Source organism: Crocodylus porosus, unplaced genomic scaffold, assembly GCF_001723895.1.
Source record: "Crocodylus porosus isolate Cpor-Errol unplaced genomic scaffold, CroPor_comp1, whole genome shotgun sequence".
Taxonomy (NCBI): domain Eukaryota; kingdom Metazoa; phylum Chordata; order Crocodylia; family Crocodylidae; genus Crocodylus; species Crocodylus porosus.
This window is the reverse complement of record NW_017728906.1, coordinates 127,731,022-127,752,217: the sequence shown is the minus strand read 5'-3', so window position 1 is coordinate 127,752,217 and position 21,196 is coordinate 127,731,022. Positions and strand designations below refer to the sequence as shown.

At 40.2% G+C, this 21,196-nt stretch overlaps 1 long non-coding RNA gene across 1 annotated transcript; it reads right to left on the bottom strand.

Moving 5' to 3' along the window:
- Positions 1–452: 452 nt before the first annotated feature.
- On the bottom strand, positions 453–19,016 carry LOC109306441. The gene is made up of 3 exons (XR_002099993.1): positions 18,182–19,016; positions 1,355–1,358; positions 453–533 (listed from the first exon to the last, which is right to left on the bottom strand). It is a non-coding gene; the product is annotated as an uncharacterized LOC109306441 (long non-coding RNA).
- Between the last annotated feature and the right edge of the window lie 2,180 nt (positions 19,017–21,196).

Here is a 21,196-nt window from a genome sequence, read left to right as displayed (position 1 = left end):
AGTTCCCTTCCAGCCCTAAACTTCTATGAATCTGTAAAGACTAAGGTGGACTGTGAGGAACTACAAAAAGATTTCATAAAACTGAGTGAATGGGGAACATGGTAAATGAAATTCAATATTGGTAAGTGTAAAGTGATGCACCTGGGCAGAAATAACTTAAAATATACATACATGATGATGGGCTTTACAGTAATTGTTAGCATGCAGGAAAGAGATCTGGGAATCCATGCGGATAGTTCACAGTTCACTGTTAAACATCCGCTCACTGTTCAGCAGCAGTCAAGAAGTCAAATAAAATGCTAGGAATTATCAAGAAGGAACTATAAACAAACAAAAAATGATTCTCATACTTTATAAATCTATTGTGCATTCACACCATACCTGGCAGGTATTAAACCTAACACACTGTAATTGGTGCCATTGCACATTAGCACAAATGAATGGTCTTTTTGTGTTGTTAATGCGCAGTAGACTAAATCTACTGCACCTTAGCACGGGCTTTGCCTGCCACACTAATGCACAGTAGAATTAGTCTATTGTGCTCAAACCATCTCATGTAGATGCACCCAATACATTACAGTTTTTATTCCTAATGTTCCATCCTGTAGGCTCTTACACTGCAAGAGCTCTGCATGGGTCATAAAGAACTTCACTCGTTCTGTATTAAAGTAATAATAAAAATGAAATCAAAATTGTCTTCTGTATCATAGAGGTTCCTGTTCCAAATACTTTCCTCTAACAGATAATCTAAATGTCCTTTAAACTCCTAATGATGCACTATGGTGATATAATTTACAGATTCTTTCCAGAACATACCATATCACAAATCTTGCATATTCTAGTACTAGTTGCTCAATTCCCCTGCGTGAATAGCTACGTTCTGGCATGGGTAGACATGTGCCAAATGCTATCATATACATGAAGCGCCTGTTCACATTCCAAAATGTACCCCTGCTTTCCTCAGCATATATATAAGATCACTTTACTTCGAGGGTCAGTCACCCTCAAAGTACACTTCTACACTGAAAAACAACTGTAAATGCTGCAGCATGGATTTGTTTGATGTTGAATATGTTACTCTTTTCTAAGTTAGGATGTTTGTTTTAGTTGGTGGTACTGCTAATTGAACTCAGGATTAAATGGTCAAGCTGTATTTTTCTCCTGGGTTCTGTGTTTTCATTATTAAAAAGAACATTGTGCAGATCAGCTCCTGGTTTCAAATGCATTCTAGTAGCCCCTAGAGGTTCTAGAGGTTATGGTTTCTGCCTCTGGTTACACAGGTATAATTAGAAAAGTAATTTAATTTTGTCAACTGAATTTTGCCAGTGCCACTGATCTGCATGGCAAAATGGACCTTCCTTAATTCTTCCCACCCTACACCAATAAGCAAATGCATTCACACACACTTTACTCCAATTAATAAAAAGCACGGGAGGGGGGGCTTCTATTATACATAGGGCATGTCTACATTTTGACCTATGGCAACGTAGCAATTGCATAGGTCTACATATGATCGCCAGCTATTGCACCGTAGCAGTGCGCTCCCCTAGTATAGTGCGCTGCTATGATGAGACATAGCTGGGAATTTTACCCATGTGTAGCGCGCACAGAGCAGGAGGCCGTACTGCGCCACTCCAAAATGAAGTACTAAAGCACAGTGCCATAGCAACATAGCCATTGAGACACACCCATTGAGAACAGATGATTTAAAAAGCACTGTTTTATATTCTTAATTGCTTCCTCCAGAACAGAATCACACATTCAAGTTTCCATTATCTCCAGGAACACACCTCTCGAATATTCAACACTTGAGAGTTGACACACTGAACCAGATTGCTCTTTGCCTTGTAGCTGCTGTTCAGTACTTGTCTAGTGTCACCTTTTTAACACCATTTGAGAGAGAGGAGTGGAGTGAGTAGGACACACAATATTGGACTCTGACTCCCACTCTACAGCCAGATCTCTTGTCAATACAAGCCAGTCATCTCTCTGATAAAAACTGGCAGAATATAAATACCCATTTCATTGCTCTGATGCCAGTTTTTTTCCCCAAGCACCTTGTATGAATGGCATTATAGAATAAAAGTGAAGTGGTGAAACCATCTAATGTAACTGATTCTTCTAAATCTTTCAGTAGTAAAAGACTGCAAATTGCAAATCCTGGACAGGTTACTGGTGTAACTGTGAACTTGCTAACAGGGGGCTTTTGGCACTGTACAAAGAAAAAGACACATAACCTGTGCAGGTCACGTATTGAGACCTGGCTTAGACTGATAGGGACATAGTTCCTCTCTGCTGCCTGTTCACCATCTGAGAAATAATCTCATGTTGGCTGAGTGCATTTATACCACTCTCCTCCTCCCACTGGTAACTTTAGCTGAGAGGTTGAGGCATTCGAGTACTTGGCTACAAACTCCCCTCGTCCCCACTTCTTTCTTCTGGCACAGAGGTACTCCTCAGAGACCTAGCTGGGCTTTCTCCAGCCGCTGCCAATCTTCTTGCTGTTCTGTAGGTGGAATGGAGGAACACAGGCCCTAGAATGACTTATTTTTTAAAGGTCACTGGGATTTATAGTCATCGCCCCCCTCCCCAATCGAGAAAGCAGGCAGCCGACTTTGTGGGCAGACTGTGGGGGCCCCCACACCTCTGACTGGCTGAGGGGGGCCTGGTGGTCTCACCCCTCGCCACTGATTGGTTGAGAGGGCTGTCCGCCATACAGCCTAGCCCCTTGCCGCTGACTGGACGAGAGTGCTGTCTGTCGTGCAGCCCCACCCCTCACCGCTGATTGGTGGAGAGGGGTGGAGCCACATAATAGGCAGCCCTCTCAGCCAATCAGTGGCAAGGGGCAGGGACAGCTGCTATCTTGGCTGCTCTCCTTAGTGCTGGCAGTCCCCAACTCTGGTCCCCACCTTCGGAAGCAAGCATTTTATTGTTAGGTTTTTTTGTTTGTGGATTTCAAAGACAATGCCCAATTGCACAATTTCCGTGAAATTGTGAATTGAGTGGGTCCTTACTTAATAGATTATGATGCAAGAATTCAGGGAAGTGCTCCCCTTGTTTCTTTTTTGATGACTTATAACAGGGTAACTAACACACATGTATCAACTCTGTTTGAATTTGTTCAGTGAAGTACATTGAGGAGTGTTACAAAACCGTAGGTTGTTAGTTTTAACAGCCCTTTTCTAATATTTCCTAATCTTGCATGAGAAATGTATAGGTAAACACCTCTGAGCAAACAGCTTAAACACACGGCTGCAGAGACAAAATGGGGAGACCTCTCCATTTTTTAACTTGCAAAACAAGTATATATTCATCTACAAGCTCAGATTTTTCAGCAGATTGGGTACACTGAGCTTTCTTCTGAATAAGTCGCCTCATAGTCACTGTAAAGACAGACTTCCCCCAACTGTCAACTAATTATAGCTATAAAGTATTTATTTTTTCCAGGAACAAATAGCAGCATGATATTGTGTATCATCTTGTAGCAATATGCTAGATGTTTAGTTGCAGTACAACTAAATATAGAAGCACACCAAGTATAAATAACTGAAATGGAATGATTTGATCAGAATCAGCTTGCATGTTGGATTTGTCTTCCTTTTGGGTTGCTTTCATTTAAAACTGTTTAAGCCATGTTTACATTTACTTAGCTTAGGAATTTTCTAGCCTAGAAGCCTTCCTGATGTTAGCTGAACAAATGAAACGAAATGAAACAAATTAAAATACCTCAGATTAAAGGGGGTCCCAAAATGTTCCAAATCATTACACAAATCAACAAACTAACTTACTAGACAAACAATACGAATCCCCTCTTGACTGTAAATTTCATATGGCCTACTCCAGGAACCCATAAACTTCATTGCTTCACGTACCATCTTATTTCAAAACCGTTGTGAAGGAAATAAATTGGACATCAAGCTTAAGCATCAGAACTAGGGAACTAGAGGTGTGCAAAACAAACTGTATTGGATTTGGGTTTGGATTCGGCCCAAATCAGGGACCGTGATTCAATTTGTTGATTCAGATTACTGTTGATTACAATTTGGCCAAATCCAAATCTGAAGATTCGATGCTGATTTGAAGACTCAGCGATTCAGCTATAGACACAGCTTTAAATATTTTTTCTACATACCTTGAGGTACCAGGCATGGCTCGTGAATGCTGCATCGGTGGGGCAGATGAAGCATCCCACAGAAGCACGGGGGACCCTGCCATGTGCTCAGCAGCAAACCCAGAAGTGGACTGGAAGTACCGGAAGCACCCCCTGCACACCCCCAGCTCAGCGATCGGCCACAGGGGGACCCTGGGTGCCCCCCTAGACCCAGGAGGCACCAGTCGCCAAGCCAAGGGGATGCAAAGGGGACCCCCAGTGCACTCCCTGGCAGACATGGAAGTGGACCAGAAGTGCTTCTGGTCCACTTCTGGGTCTGTTGCCAAGCATGCTGGGAACCCCCTTGTGCTCCTGTGGAATGCTTCATCTGCCCCAGCATCTCAGCATTCACGAGCCACCTGGTACCTTGAGGTATGTAGAAAAAACATGTAAAGCTGCATCTATGTCCGAATCATTGAATCTCTACAAATCAATTCAGAGGGTTCACTTCAATTTGGAGAGATTAAAGGGTCTCCTGTTTTGATTCAGATTCAGAGATTCAACCACTGAATCTCCACCAAATCAAATCAGCGACTGAAACTTTGCACAGCCCTATTGGGAACCCCTAGTCTACATCTAAACCAGTTTCTAATTTCAATCTGCTCAACAGAAAAGGAGATACAAGAGTTTGGCTCTAAGCAAGTATTTTTCCATCTACCTACCGACAGTGAAGGTTGAAATAATTATTTTTCCTGAAGGGACTATGGCTACTACTGGTAGGGATTGTCAATGCCTCCCCTACAGGAGGGAGGGCTGCAAAACATTCTTAAGTTTGTGACTGTCCAGGTTCTACTCAAAATAATCGTCTCTATATGCCAGCTTCCCAGCCAATCACCTCCTTGTCTCCAGCCTTCCCTTTTTTGGGGTAGGTCATTGAACATGGTATCACCTGACAACTCCAAGCACACTTGAATTCCTGGACTTCTTTTGGTCTGGCTTTCATTCTGTAGAGTGTGGACAACTGTACCCTGTTAATCCTAGTAGCTCTTTCAGTGGCCTTTTATACAGTTGACCATGAGATGTTGGTAGTATGTCTATGTGATCTGATAGGTAATTTACAGCTAAGGCGACAATGATGAGTAAGCACTTATCTCATCCCCTCGGGACGTTTCCTGCAGTGTCCCCCAGGGTTCCATCTTGTTACCCCTCAATGTGTAACTGAGTCAAGGTGAGATTATACAGGGATCTGGAGCGGCATCATCAGATGCTGATGACATACAGCTCTGTCTCTCCTTTTCATCTGACCTAGGCTACGCAGTCTTGATTTTACCCAGTGCCTGGCTGAAGTTGCGTACCAGATGCAGGTAAAACTACTGAATCTGAATCCAGATAGAACAGAAGTGATGATGGTCAGAACTCATGATTCGAGGGAACAGGGTTCAGTCTTCCTTTGTCACTCGGGGTTGCAGCCTTGGAACCTTGGAGCTTGGGCTGGCAGCAGTGGTTAGGAGTGTTTTTTACCAACTCCATCTTGTAAGAGGGCTTTACCATTTATTTCAGGCTTGGGTCTAGCCACCACCACCCATGCCTTGATAACCTCAAGGCTAGAGTTCTTCAATGCACTCTACATGGGGCTGCCCTAGAGGACTGTCTGGAAGTTACAACTGATGCAGAACATGTGCATCAGAAGGTGGCCCACCTTCTAACAGGGATGGGTCACCAGGAGCACAAAACTGCAGTGTGCCAGAGTCTACATTGGCTTCCAATAGCTTTCCAGGTGTTGGTTTTGACTTTTACAGGCCTAAACAGTCTGAGCCCTGCATGCCTTATACCTCACTGAAATGAGCTGAAAGGAATCTCGTTTGTACCACGAGAGCATGTAAGAACACAGATGGTCTTTCCTCAGTAGTTGCTCTTCCATTTTTGGAATGCCTCACATGACTACCACCTTAGGCCTGCCAGAGCCTGAGGCTGAATATCTTTCAAGAAGCTGTGTAAAAACTTTTAATTTGGGCAGGCTTTTAGCAGGTAGGCTTAAGTTTTATTGTAACCTGCTTTTGGGGGAGGGCAACATAGACATCAAATAAATGATAATAATTAAAAATACCTGCTACAAGTTGACTGACTTGTGGCCTTTGTGCAAGTAGAAGGTGGTCTCAGGTTTGATAGCCTACAGGTATGAATAGCAAATACAGATGACAGTTTCAGCAGGGTAAAAGGTTGTGCAGCATTATAAAGTATTATCCTGCTAAGGGTGATCACCACAAATATGAATTAAAATGCTTTATGAGAAGAGCACTGGGAACTCTGCGCGGTCATAGTTTTACCATCCTCTGTGGGGGATAAACAGAAGTCCTTGCTTACAAAGACTTCCAGCTCCTTTCAAAAACTAAAATCATTTTAGAATATTAACATCTTTAAGAAAGTGGTTGTTACCACTCATGGATACCCATTTCTAAAAGGTTAGACAAAATCTGTACTTTCTGTATCTCTTCAATATGAAACAATCACCTTTTTGACTGTTTGTAGGAAAGTCTAATGAAATGGAAAAGCTTTAACATTGTTATATAGGAGAGTAACTGAGACCACTCAAACTGTGAAACAACTTTTAATACTGTTTTGAGACTTTTTGCCTTTGAATGTGAAACTATTATCTAAGACTAAAATCTTCTAGCATGTAAAATTCAACAGTTGTAAATGAAAATAAATATGAAGTGTGAGCCTTACTGTAGAGAATTAAGCCAGGCTACTTCGCATTCATATTATCACCTAGCCATGTATATGAAAACAGATAAGTTATCTAACTCATAGCATCCCATAGCTAATACACCCTAGCACGTTTTCAGTTCATTTCAGCAATGGTAACTTCTCAAGCCATCTTCCTGTCCTGTTATTCTAGCTAGATTGCTGCCTGCAGAGTCTCTTCTTCAGACTACATGATCCTAGGTCTCCCAGCCTTTTCTTAGGTTAGAAAAGTCATGGAATCCCTGTCACTGGAACTTTTTAAGTACAAGTTACACAAATATATAACTTGGGAGAATTTGGAAAAGGATGAATGTACAGTACCTTGAACAGGAGGTTGGTCTAAATGGCTTTCCAAGTTCTCTTAAAGCTTGTTTTCCATAATTCTTTAAGTTGCTTAATTTGAAATCCCCTGTTATGAAGCTTGAGGTAGGTACCACTTGAGATACTTTCAGAGACAATGAAATCCCTTCCTGAAAGTATATTGCTGAAGACATTACTACTAAATTGTTAGGCTTTAGCAGAGCTATATTTTCAGTGTCTGGAGAAGGTTGTGTGCTTGGAAGTAAACACGTTACAATATCTAGATATGAAGTGGGGGATCCATATGGCAAAAGCAGTTTCATACTAAGGCTCTTGCCTATCTCTTACAGTCTTCTGTATGTCATGAAGAAACTAATCTCTTACGCACTACCTCTAGGAAGTTATGTTTTCACTTGACAGAGGGTGAGTTCATTCTTTCTGTTGCCTTTTGATTCCCAAACAAAGCCTAAATGTAGGTAAATATATATCAGCTTGTATTTTAAACAATGTATAAATAACTTGTGGAATTTGCTGCCACAAGATACTGCAGAAGCCAATAATATAACTGGGTTCATATCTGATCAGACCTATTTTCCATAAAAAGAGACTGTCTGGGCTATTAAACATTAGAGAGATATAAACTCTGCTCAAGGACATCCTTAAGCATATGACTGCTGGTGACTAGGAAGATAAGACAGTGGATAGATCATTCTGCTGCCCAGTTTATTGTATTCCTTCTCTAAAGCTTCTGTTACTCACTGCTATCAGAAACAAGGCACTAAGTTAGATCAGGGGTTCCCAACCCCTGGGCCACACGTCAGCTGCCAGACCAGAAATGACTGCAGACCAGCAAACTGTAGGGTGGAAGTGATGAGCATACTGCGGGACCAGCAGCCAACCGTTTTTTATACTGAATATAAAAAAGGGTTGGCTGCTGGCCTGCAGTCTGTCGATCACTGCTGGTCTGCAGTTTGCCAGTCCGCAGTCACTTCCAGTCCATGGTGACTTCCAGTCTGTGGTTTGCATGGTCGTGGCATAAAAAGGTTGGGAACCCCTGAGGTTAAATGGACTTTTAGTTTAAGTCCAAATGGCAGTTCTTATGTTCTTACAAATAAAACTTGAGGAAACTGCAAGGCTCAGTACTACAGTGTTGCTTTTCACTCACTTGCAATGTGGTTTTATTCCTTCTTGTTTTATAAGAGGTGTACAAAGACTTTCCTTATCTAAAGATACATTTCTGTAGAGGAACAAATGCTGCTTTCCTACATGGATTTTATCCTCTTTCTTGGCTTGGGCAAAACACAGACTGATGTGCAATGTCCCTTGAGGGAAGAGGACAGCTTCTGAGAAGCAGACTCCACATTAGAAGTCTAAAGGTGTTCCTCTGTCTTCTCAACACTCAATATATTTCAACTTCAATTTTACCTCTACACTGAAATGAACAAAGTCACTAATTTCTTTGCTCTGAGATGGTATTTTTTACTTGCTTTTTGGGGATCATACATCTCCTGCCAAGGAACTCCTTCAGTTCCTAATTTCCCCCAACCCCACAGAAGTTTAAAACTAATTTATAGCTTTGTGTTTTGTCAATCTGTTATGGAGGGAAGATTGGGCTTTCTGCTAAGCAGTACTTTTGCAGTTTTAAGGCTACAGATCTTTTAAGACAACAGAGGTTTTAAGATCGTAAAGTGATGACGACACTGAGCCTTTATTTTCCTCAAACAAGTATCAGTTCCCAAAATTAAGGCAATTTCATTTTCCACTAATGGAAGAATGTTAAGAGAGCTGGATTTTTCCACTTCCTTTTCTTCTTTCAAAACACTTTTCCCTACTGCAATCCACAACAAACCAGAAACATTCAGTACTACCATCTCATTTGAACATGAGTTTAACAGTAACTTTATTTCCACAAATCTGCATTCCAGGCTTCATTAAATCAATGACATGTTCAGCTTCATTACTTTTTCATCATTGCTTTTCCCACATTTTCAGTAAAACTCACACCGCTTTTGAAGTGAAAGATGAAAGTATGTTATCTAGAACAAGGTAGTATATATCAGATCTTAAAATAACAGAAGAAAAAAATTAGTATTGTTTAAATGAGGTAATTTAAAATATGGCACAACAGTTTTTCAACCATATTCTGCCTCAGAAATGCCCCATTTTTGGATACTATTTCACACATGCTATTCTTTAATCAGGTGAGATGTTTACATTACTGCATGGGAAGAGCCACCGAGGTTAACAGGATTATCGACAAGTTTAAAATCAAGCACGGGCATGTTGTTGCCGGAACGATAGGATGATCATGTTGCCCAACACATCTCACTGTGACACCATACTTTCAATTACTTAAAACTTTGCCAAAAGTGTCTGAACTGTGCACCTCAGACGGAATTTTTTCTTGAAACTTCCTGCCAAAATGGTTCAGTCATGTCCAAGCAGTTAAGGGAAAAATACAATTTTTGCCCATGTTGAATTCCTTTACTTGAAGCACCCAGCTGCTTTGGAATAGTGACTTGTAACCTGGCAGGGGATGACTTTGTGCCTTTTTCTTCTCCCACGGATTTAACTAAGTTAAATTTCTGAAACAACTGTAATACAAACATGCTCAGCAGTGATCACTTAGATTTTATCATTAGATTTCCTTAAAGGGGTTCTGCTTACATTGGACATGCTCCTGCCAAGGCTCAACAGGACTCTCTGCCTGCAATTGCAGCTCTAGGTTCATGTGGATTATGTTAGGTCTACGCACTCATCACAGTGGTCTCCCAGAGTGAAAGAGAGGCTGCCTGGTTCAAATGGAGGGGGCAAAAGACTGAGATCTGTTAAAGGAGAAGAAGGGAAAGTAAACTGAGACTAGAGATTTTATCATAGAATCACAGAAGTTGGAAGGGAGCTTGTAGATCTTCAAGTCCGATCCCCTGCCTGGGCAGGAGAAAAAGCTGGGCTCAAAGAAAAAAACTGGGCTCAAAAATGAAGAGGCGAAAAGTAGATTGAGCCTAGGGGTTTACATGGAAAGGTAGAGTTGGGGAACTTGAACTAATTGGGCAGGAAGACTGGGTTTAGAAGTTAATATGTGAAGAGGAGAACACTGAAGTTAGATGAGGAGTTGTCAAGGGAGGGTGAGACTGAGACCCTATGGGGAAGGAAAATTAAAGGAGAGAGAAACTGATAACACGGTAGAAGAGAAGAAGAGAAGACTGGCTAGACAGTGAGCCTGAGAAATAAACTGAATTTGCAATATGGTGACAGCAAAGACAGGAAATATGGGCAAGGAATGAAGAGAAGCACAGCTAGGGGAAGAAATGCAAAATGAGAAAAAAATAAATTGCTGAGTAACTGCACAGTAAGCTGTCACCATCCATTCTGTACACTGAATGAGGCCAGGCTCCTGCAGGGAAAAAAAGGGTGAATGTTGTTAGGCAACATCATGAAAAACATATACAACAGAGCTCAGTAAAGTCTGCATGCAGAGCATTCGCTTTTGGCATTTTCTGAATTTTGAGTGCTAGACTTTGCAACCTTAACATTCTTTTAATTTGTGCTCATATGTGCCTCTGTGTGTGTAATCTATTTTAGAACAGGAAGGAAATGGTATATAGGAAGGCATTTTGCCCATACTTTTCTATATACTGTACCTCTTTGACAGTTTGCAGAAAGCAGAGGAAAGAATTTTGAACACAGATAATCATGACACTGCTTATGCAATTACTATGAATAATCAAAATACAGAACACATCTGTTGTGTAGTCATATTTTCTGCAAATCCAAAGGCTACCAAAAACATACAAGATCACAGTGTATAAGAAACTGAAATTTCCTAATGAAAGGCCCAATACTATACACAAATCATATTCATTATCTGGAATGGCAAGCATTCATGGTTGGACAAAACAATTAACATTTCTTTAGACTATTGTTCATTATTAAACTGTTCTATAAAATTACATGAAACACATCAATGGAGTTTAACTTAAACACTGCTGTGAAGTAAGGAACTTTTACTCCTATTTTACAAATTGGGAACTGAAGCACAGGGTAGATTGGGTGACTTGCCCAGGGTGATGCACAGTATGAGGCTAAGCTGGGAATGACACTGCTGCTCACTGCACCAAACCATCCTTCGTAACCTTTCTTTGCCTTTTTACAATTTTCAAATGCAGTCAAGTGGCTGCATTTATTGCACCTGTTCAGTAAGACTTGCTGTATAATCCGTAGTTTATTATTTCTCAATGACATTCTCACAACTCATAACTAAGTCAGATGTTCACGAAACACAAATAATCTAAAGTCTCCTATAAAAGATCTAATCTTAATTTATTTGTACTCTTTATGTACATGTTTTAATAGCTCTACGGGCTTGAATCTTCAATGGAATGCAGGTTAATGTTTACAAGCAAAATGACTCAATATGTTTTCATTGTCCTTAAATGAAGATGAACGTGATAAAAATAATAATACTTAGTGTACCACGGCAGTAAAATGTCTGATAAGATTAAGTCTGGATAAGTATCATCTTCTTTCAATAAACATCAATAACCCATTTGTTCAACAGTTTATAACTCAACCTCTCAACTGAAATGACACACGCACAAATGCTCCATGTTTTTTGTAAAAGGTGTTTAGATAGACATGTTCTGTTTATAGAGCTATAAAAATTTAGATTTATTCCAGGAGACCCATCCCATGAACACAATGTCAATAAAAAGGTAAACAAGGGATGCTCAACCCCCAGCCCTTGGGTCCAGGCCCAGATAGGGCACACTGTGGAGCATCACAGGCCTTCCCCCACCCCTCCCCATCCCAGATTGTGCCCGGCTCCAGGTTAAACAATAATCAGTAAGCTAGAATCAGTTATCACTGAGCTGATTGGTTAAATGATTAATAATTTAACCTTTCATGTCCCTAATCCTGTGCCAATTCTGTCATTTAAGGATCTCCCTTGAAATTTATCCTTCATAATGTTCTAATTTTTATATAAGGCTTAGACATTTTATTTCACATGGTTAAGTGAAGGTTGTGTTGTCTGCATGGAAAATTGGCTTCTCTCATGTGAAAGTGTTAGATTTAGACAGTTGCTAAATAGTTTAGAACTGCCCAAGAGATTGCTCATTTCCTACAAACCCATGAAAGAACAAAGACCAATTAAAGCTAGAAGTCCTTGCTCTTTACATAATGCATTTGTGCAATTATTCTCTGCATATGCTCCTTATGCTGAGTTCCACATCTTCTGCTTAGGCTGCCTATACACATGCAAATAATCTGGGAGAATTCTCCCAGGTTTGTTCTCGTGGTAGAAAAAACTTACCCAGAGCCACATTTACAGAAATTTGAATGCTAAGGCCCTGAAGAGTGGAGAGTTTGCAGTGCTGACACTATACAGCCAAAGGGGGCCTGTGCAAACATCTCAGTGCATTCTGTGGGCTCCCTTAGTCTGCCTGACAATAGAAAGCATCAGCGCATAGGGCAGCCCTGATTGGCTAACCCAAACTGTCCGTGGTCAGCCTGTATTGTCAGCATGCATAGACATTCGGTCTCCCAGGAGAAATTCTCTTGGTAGTGATTTAACCCTGTTGTTCCCATATTTTTCTCCTGGAGTGGCCATTTCTACTCTGGGAGAAAAAGCCTGAACATCTGTACACTTGTGGTTCCTCCTGAGAGAGTGCTGACATTCCCAAGCGAAACTGAATGTCTATACAAGGCCTTAGTTTTCTGAATTTACTTTGGCATTATGGTGGAAGGGCACCAGCTCGATGGTGAGAAGATGGGCTTAACTTTCCCTGCCAAGGCTATAATTACTTTCTGGGAGCAGGGCAATGCCAGCTGTGAAATATCAAAATCTCACAGCACACAAAGCTGTACTGGGAGGATCTGCAGCCTGAGCTTGGTAATAAGTCAGAGGAGCAGGGTTTAGGAAAAGGGCTAGGGGTTCTCTTTTGTTCCTGGAACTCTATTTGGCTGGCTTAGTCCTCTCAGTTTAGACTTGGCTGAAGGATGAAATCCCCTTTTAAGGACTGTAAAATACTAAACTTCATTTAGTGTTTTACAATGCAAGCAGCCATAAACATGCGGAAATGCTATCCAGTTGCACAGAATCCTGGCTGCTCTAATCCATGTCTCGTGGTCATTCTTCAAGAAACTTGAAATGACAGCCTGAAGGTTTCAAACTGAAAAAAAGGAAAAACTAAGAACATTTTCATGTAGTTCACTGTTCCACTATTAGGCTCAGGATGTGGATCCTGTGCATGCTGTTTTACACTCCATTAACAATAAAACAAAAATACAAGTATCATCACAAGCACTTTTTAACATTGAACAAGTGGCTTTAATAGCCATGATGGTAGTGCAGCATTTGCTTTTTTCACCCCGCACAACTCCCTTTACTACTAACAAATGTGGCTGTCTCAGTAAGACTGAGAAACACATTCAGTCAAATCCCACTACAAAAGCAGGTTTCACACATGGATCCTCTTCTCTCAAAGCTATTTCTCTAATACCTCATAACCTTTCTTACTTTCATGAGTTTATCAATTAAATTTAACTTATTTCCCCTCTACTTCCAATTGTCTGTAGCTGAGCAAAAAAGACCAGTTGAAGAGAATCTATGACTAGACCAGAGTTCAGTTTGTGATTTTTAGTTGTAGTTCTAATACATAATCCTATGGTGATCTGTATGCAAAACCCAAAATAGCCAATACATAATGTTAAGATGTCACTACAGGAAAACACTATTCAAATAATTATATGTACAGAAAGATATGAGCATGGAATAAATTAAACTCTTAATTTAATATGGACCTCCTTAATTCTGTAAGGACCTTAGGTTATATCTTAAGTAACAAACACATTGGCATTCTGGTAACAACCACACTGAATTAAGTGCAGCTGACTATCACAAATCTCTAAAACCAATTGTTAAACATTATTTCAATGGAGAAACTGTTTAAAAGCCACAGGAAGTGTTTTAAAATGCAAAACGCTTTTGAAGAACATATTTCTAATAACCATTGGCAAAACACTCACCTAGTTTTGTAAATAAACACATACATTCATGCGGTCTACATATGAGGAGATTAGTATGCTTTAAAGCAGTCTTCCGCTACAGTGCAAGAAATGGAAAAAACACAGAACATTTTCGAGGAAAGATACTAGAAATCCCTGACATTCATTAAAAAACTGATTCTTTTACATAAGCAAAGCAGAACTAAAGTGACTTCTGATCATATGTCCTCAAGCCTTGGCACTGAAGATCAAATCAGAAACTATTTTTTAGTGTCAAGAACAAGTTTGCATATCTAAACTGAGTTGGTTTTAGGGTAGGTAACTAATCCAATTAAACTTTCTAAAGATTAGAAGTAAAGATAGCCCTAATTGTGTTTTTTCACAGCAGTTCAATGTGGGCTCTTGGAAGCAAGAGCAAAGCAAGTAAGTTAGACCAGAGAACTTCCAGTTTGTACAAAAGAAATAAATCTGTGTTCTCTATCAGCTGTAGAGTAAATCATGTAATTTATTATTGGCTCAGTACCAGCAGTAGACTATTTGACAACACAAATTTATTCAGGCTGCAGAAAAGGGCTTATCAATATAACAACTCGTTCCCATAAAGTACAATACCTGCTCTCTGGAGTGAAGACAATATAGGAGAGGAATTATTGTTTATGCTTTCACTTTGTAATGTAATACAAACTGCTACATTTGGAGTGAAAGTGAATTTCCATTGTCATCTGCCTTGCATAACACTGACTTAAATTAGCCAGTCATACAGCACACAAACCGTCAACCAAACCACCCCCCACCCAAACCACAGCAACCACCACATTTTGGATCTTTCATACCAAGAGACTTTTCATATTTTCTGTAACTGTGACAAAGGGGCACTCCCGGGCCCAGTCACAATACTGGCTCGCCCTATGTCTAGGGCAGTCTGTCCAGTCTTGCCTGCCATGCAGAATCCCTTTGGTTGTGACCTGCAAACCCCAGCTTGAACATGTCAGATGCATCATTAATGTCCTCCAACCCAGTGGTTCATTCTGCACAAAGCACAGGGGATCAGTACAGGGTGCACACTACATGCACATGCGGTGCCCTGCTAGACCAGCCCTGTGTGCTGACTCTGGCATGGCCTGATTTGAACCAGTAATAATCCAGCATGGGTACTATATCAGATCCAGCCTGCATGCAAGACAGGACCCACTGACCACATGCAGAGCGTGGAGTCAATCCAAACCCACAGGCTGCATCATAGGGCTCCAGGAGTTGGATCTGACCTGCCAGCTGTATTTTTTTTTCCACTCTAGGTCTAAACTGAGACTATGGATTCTTATCACATTACTTGGATTAGCTTTTATAACCCTTATGTCCCTCAGTGGGTTAACCGCTTCTTTCGGTCTCCTACCCATCTTGACTCAGAGCACTTTTTCCCCCCTCCACATTCCCTAATATTTGCATTCTTATCTCTGCTTTCTATTTAGCAGCTCTGCTTCCTACAGTTCTTTCACAGCATTTGAAGTAAACCCTTGTTTACAAACACTTATGCTACACATCTCTGATTTAGTCTACATATTAAGGTGTAAATCTACCCTGCTTTCTGCCTGACTTGAAGCTAAGGTGGCTTACTACCTCTCTGTAACTTTTGAAATACAGCTTAGTAAACACCGACTTTAACAAACAGCTGTTACCAAATCTTAAATAAAAAGCAAAGTCAGTACTAAGGAAAAAGGGCAGCAGTTTGGGCACAGTCTCAAGGTCATGCTTCTCCAAAATGCAAAGTTTGCACAAGAAAACTGCAAACCATGAGCTAAGTATTACATAAAACCACAGTAATGTCAAGAGACTCCAAGCAAGGCCCTCTGTCCTGAGTATGTGAACAGCACTTCCAAATAATAATTTATCAAAATCCTGTGTTTTTTTCCTTCCTTTTAAAAGGCCAAGTTCCTGGCAACACATGATCTTATGAAGACCTCAGATCTTCTTTTTGTAGATGCCTTTGTAGTATCAGCCAAAAATAGGTATTTTAAAAGTCTGATAATCTTTTTTTTTAGATGTCTGACCAGTTGAGTTTGCTGAATACTACACAAAATAGAAAAAGTCCCTGCACTACATAGTTTTAACACACCTGGGACTGTAAGCTAAGAGGTGAACAAAACAGGTGTGTCAGAGAAGATGAGATAAACAAAATATTTTGCACAGTAAGTGGTAGTCATGTATTTTAGTACACATCCTTGAATAACAAGTCTGGAAAATATGCCAAGTTTGTAATCCAGTGTATCTAGAGACAAGTAGTTAACGATCTGTGAAAGATCTCTTTAACCACACCAAAATTTAAACTAGTCCCATGATATGTCAGGAACCAGGAATTCAAAGACTTATTTTACCTATAAACAATAATTTGGAAAAAAATGCTTGAAAGGGAAAAAAAATTCTCTCTAAAAGACCATAAACATACTCCTAGGGGGATTCTTCTTTATGAAGAATAATGTAGAACAGCTCATCGTCTATAGCCTTATTTTCACTTCCAGAACACATTATCTGTACAAAACAGAAAAAACTGCGTACATAGAAAAACTGTGTAAAAAAGGAATTAATAAAATAGGATATGTCTGTATCCCATCCACTGTGCTCCGAGGGAGGAATCATAGACATAGACATTAGGGCTGGAAGGGACCTCAGGAGATCATCGAGTCCATCAATCATTTAAAGAATGCCTTGCCCATTCACTACTGCTCGGTGCTCCAAAACCAGAAACGCAAAAAGACAAGGGGCATGGTCAACCCCCACAAATGCCTGCTGTCGCTCTGTCATTGGAGACAAAGCAGTGTAGAAGTCATCCCCCAGGAAGGGTTCAGTATCACATATCTAGGTTTGACAACAACGTGCAGGAAACCAGTGGCCAGAGAGTGCTCAAAACTCTGCTGAATTCCAAATTCTCTATAATACAAGCTGGTTTGTCAAAACACCATAATTTTCTCCATACCAATACCAAACTTCCAGAGAGTCCATTTTCCATGGCCTGCTCTGCTCTGATGGAATCACAGAAAAGCAGGGCTAGAAGAAACCTCAGAAGATCGTCTAGTTCAGGCCTTTGTTCAAGGACAGCTTGAAATTCTCAGTCCCATTCTCCCTTGTTACTTTTACATCAAGCTACATTTACCCTGTAGGTGCATAGCTTCATTATGTTTTGTCACAAGTATAGTCCAGTCACCAAAGACAGAACTCAGTTGAGCTGTGTTCTCTTTAACAGGTGCTTGGTACACATAGCCAACCAAGCAAGCATATTTACACACCAACAAGATATGCAGGACAATTTTCTTTCAGCCTCTGCAGGGTTTCAAAAACCAGGAATCTGTTACATCTTTAGTATCAAGGCCCTTATTATATAGAGTGCCATGGGAGATAAAAGGTGTTTTGACGTTTTTAAACAGGCACAAGTTATTACTTTACTAAAAAAGTAATATCATATCCTACCTGATAACATGCCAGGATATTTTAATACTTACTAAAAGCTGACAGTGTTGTGAATCAGTAAAATGTGCAAATCTTAACTTTCTAGTAAGCGGTGATCCTGCTGGAAAGCCTGAAACGGGTTCTGCTGACACTTGCTCTTCCAGGAGATTTTTATTCACCTAAGTGGCTTTCTAGGCAGGACTCTTGGAAATTGGGCCAAGCAGGGAGCAAATAAGCCAACGCAGAAGGTTCAAGCAGATGTTGTTGCATAGTTTCATTTAGAGCTCCTTTTGTGAAGAACCACCATATTACAGAAACAGCAATTCATTACAGCTTATGTGCACTGTCTTTGACAGTTCAGTAGGAGTTACAGGTTGCTGGAGTGAATTTTGTGTCTGGTCGTGCACAGTTGTTATTGTGCACTTAGTACTTGCATAACCAAGGACTAAATAACTGTGCAGTGACCGGCGTTACTGTGCAGTAGCATCCCAGCACGGTTGCCTGGTGACACTCACTGCGCAGTAACTCATTCCTACTGTGCAGCAGCATCACATTACAGTTCGTGCCGAGCAATGCTACTGCATAGTAGTAATGAGCTACTGCACAGTAAGTGTCTTGTCTAGATGCACCTGCTGACTCCTGGAACAGGACAAGGTGAAATCCATACTCTACTTACATCACCTGCCCCAACACAGCTTGGTCACAGAGGTAGCAAGAATAATATATATAAATTATGGAACTCACAGATATCAACCTGGTATTAATGATAGAAAAGCAAATGAGCTGCACAACTAAAGCACAGACTAGCTATTTAAAGCAATTCAAGAAATACACATTTAAGTACTGCAGCCTGCACGAAAATTCACGTATTTAGTAATCTAACCTCCTTGAAAGTGTTAGAACAGATGCCAACAATATATCACAATTATTAGTCAAGATAAATTTACTACATATTTGTAACAGCAGAAACACAATGAAAAATGCCCATCAGATGTAAATTAATGTGTACAGTGCTCCTCTGTACATGTGTACAAGCTAAGGTGTTATATTTCCATGATGAAGACAGTAACTATTTGTGGGATCCTATGGAGTATTTTGAGAAACTACAGAGCTACATCAGAGATTTTAAAATTAATAAAAAGAACATGAGAAACTGTAGAAATCTGCTTTTTATTCAACTGACAGTATACTGTGCACATAAAAAGAAGGAAAAATAATGTAGTATGAAATTCAACTACGTAAGCTATAGCAGGATTAACTTGATAAAATCATTTTATTGCAATTTTGTTAAAATACTGCTTGAACCGTGTGAAAAAGAAAGTAATAGTTTACACAGCAGTGGTGGCCAACCGTTTTTGGCCGACATGTCACAATTTATTCCCACACCCTTCTCAAGTGCCCTTCCAATCCCTTTCCTTGTCCAATATGCTGCTTTGATTTCTGCCCTCTGCTCCTATCCAATCTGCTGCTCTGCTTTTATTCCCTTCCCTGTACTCCCTGCCCCATCCACTTCTCTGCTTGTTGCCCTATCTGCCACTGTGCTGCTCATCCCCTCCATGATCTGCCTCGAGGCACACACACAGGCTGAATGCGCCACACAGAGGCTGCCACTTGTAGCACGTGTGCTGCAGGTTGGTCATCCCTGGTTTAAAGTTTGCTGTTTCTTTTTTTGGTATGAGAGGGTTAATTTCTACTATTTTAGCATTGAGATGGGATTTTGGAGTTATCTTAGCACAAATAATCCGAACTGCTTTGTTCAGAGATACAAGCAGTAGCCATACACATGTAGAAGTGTTGTCAGAAGTTGATGCTCTCAGAAGTAACAAGTTATTTGGGGTGTCAGTGTTACTACCTACCAAGAAACACTATAAAGTGGCTTGTTTTTTTCAAAATGACAGCATACCCACAATCTGAAAATCTGACCTCTTAATGACATCAAGGTGGGTATTCAAATCAGAAGTGTTGGTTATTTAGAGCCTACATTTTCCCAAACATCAAGAAATGATGTGGCAGCAGGCTAAGCTTTTCAGGGATAAAAATTTAAAAATAACCTTGAGACTTACTGAATAGAGGCATCTGATCTCAGATTTAACATTAAAATAATGAATGCATCTTAGATTAATAAATGTTACTAGATGCATTTCTACACAACAGGAAATTTGTGGTAATCTGTCTCGAAAAGAACACTGATTGTTTGAATGTTTTAAAGATGCATTAAATAAGTAACGGCACTCCGTATTACCGTATCAGGGACTTCAATGTCCCACTATCATCATCAATGGAGAACAAAAGTGAGAAAGAGCATGACAGTAACTGACAGATAAAATACAGAACTGGAACTGGACATGTAAGCAAGCATTTGTTTTCAGTGAAAAAAATATCGGCCTCATAAACTTACTCTTTGGGCTGGAATCCATATGTCTCAATATTTGCTATATCTGTACAGAAATATTGGTATGCCTCACTTCATAAATTATCTTACAGAGCAGCTCCTTCTAATTTGGAACACTTCACTTTTCCATAGCACCCTCCACCAGAGGTTATCAGAGCACCTGCATTCATTTCGCGAGCTTTGCAACAATCAGCTAAAGTGTGGGCACTATTTTTAGTCCCCCTTCACACTGTGAAGTGGGAGAAATTGGAGCACCAGGAGTCATAAAGCCAGGATGTAAACCTAGTTCTCCTAAATTCACAATCCATGTTTTCACCTCTCTGTCTTGTTTTTTCTGTCATTTTTTAAATTAGCAAGTTTCTTTAAAGTAGTATCTTATTACACATGCCTATAGTAAACATGTGTGCACTGTGCATTTGTGTGTTCATAAATAATTCATGAAACCATAACGTGCTGCTCCTACTGAAAGCAGCACTTGTTTTGGCATGGTTCACCCACAAGTACCCAAGCTTTTGCCTCTATTTATAGTGCAGATGGCTTGCACAAAATGTGAATCCTCTTTACAACTTCATAGGGTTTAGCACCGTAGTCCTTCTACAGGGAAAACTCAGTGACCCTTACTGAAGTTTTGACTGCAAAACCAAACCCGAAGTGTGACATTTTAAGAAGCCCCACAGTCATTTAAAATTTCTCTCTCAAAATAATAATACTGTCTGTCCATCATCATCTTGTTCAGACATCTGAACCAGAAGGTAAAAGAAACAGCTTTGCTTTGGCTGTTCCATAAAAAGTAAAAGAAGTTACTTTTTCAAAACTTAAAGTAATCCATAAACTGATCCTCTATTTAATAGGTTCCTATTCCTGGATGGAGAACACTAGGTTCCTATTAGAGTTAGGAAAGTTATCTTGCACATACAGTTCCAAGCATTCTCATGTAAACTGATAGGGTAATCTGTTTTGATTACTTACTATATACCATAGTGGTACTGTGATACTGAGTGTAACTGTTTAAACGGTTATCTAGTGTAGTTATAAAGTGTAGCCCTCAAAAAGCCTGTGTACTTTTCAGCTGCATTTTTCCGGTGAACAACAGTGTTCCCCTAATCCAAATACCAGTAGTAATGAATGTTTCCTCCAAGACTAAAGCTCTGGTGATAGGACCTGCACTGCTGAGGCATTGCGCTTGTCAGGAGCCTTGACGACTTCAGTAGAGCTTTGCCTGT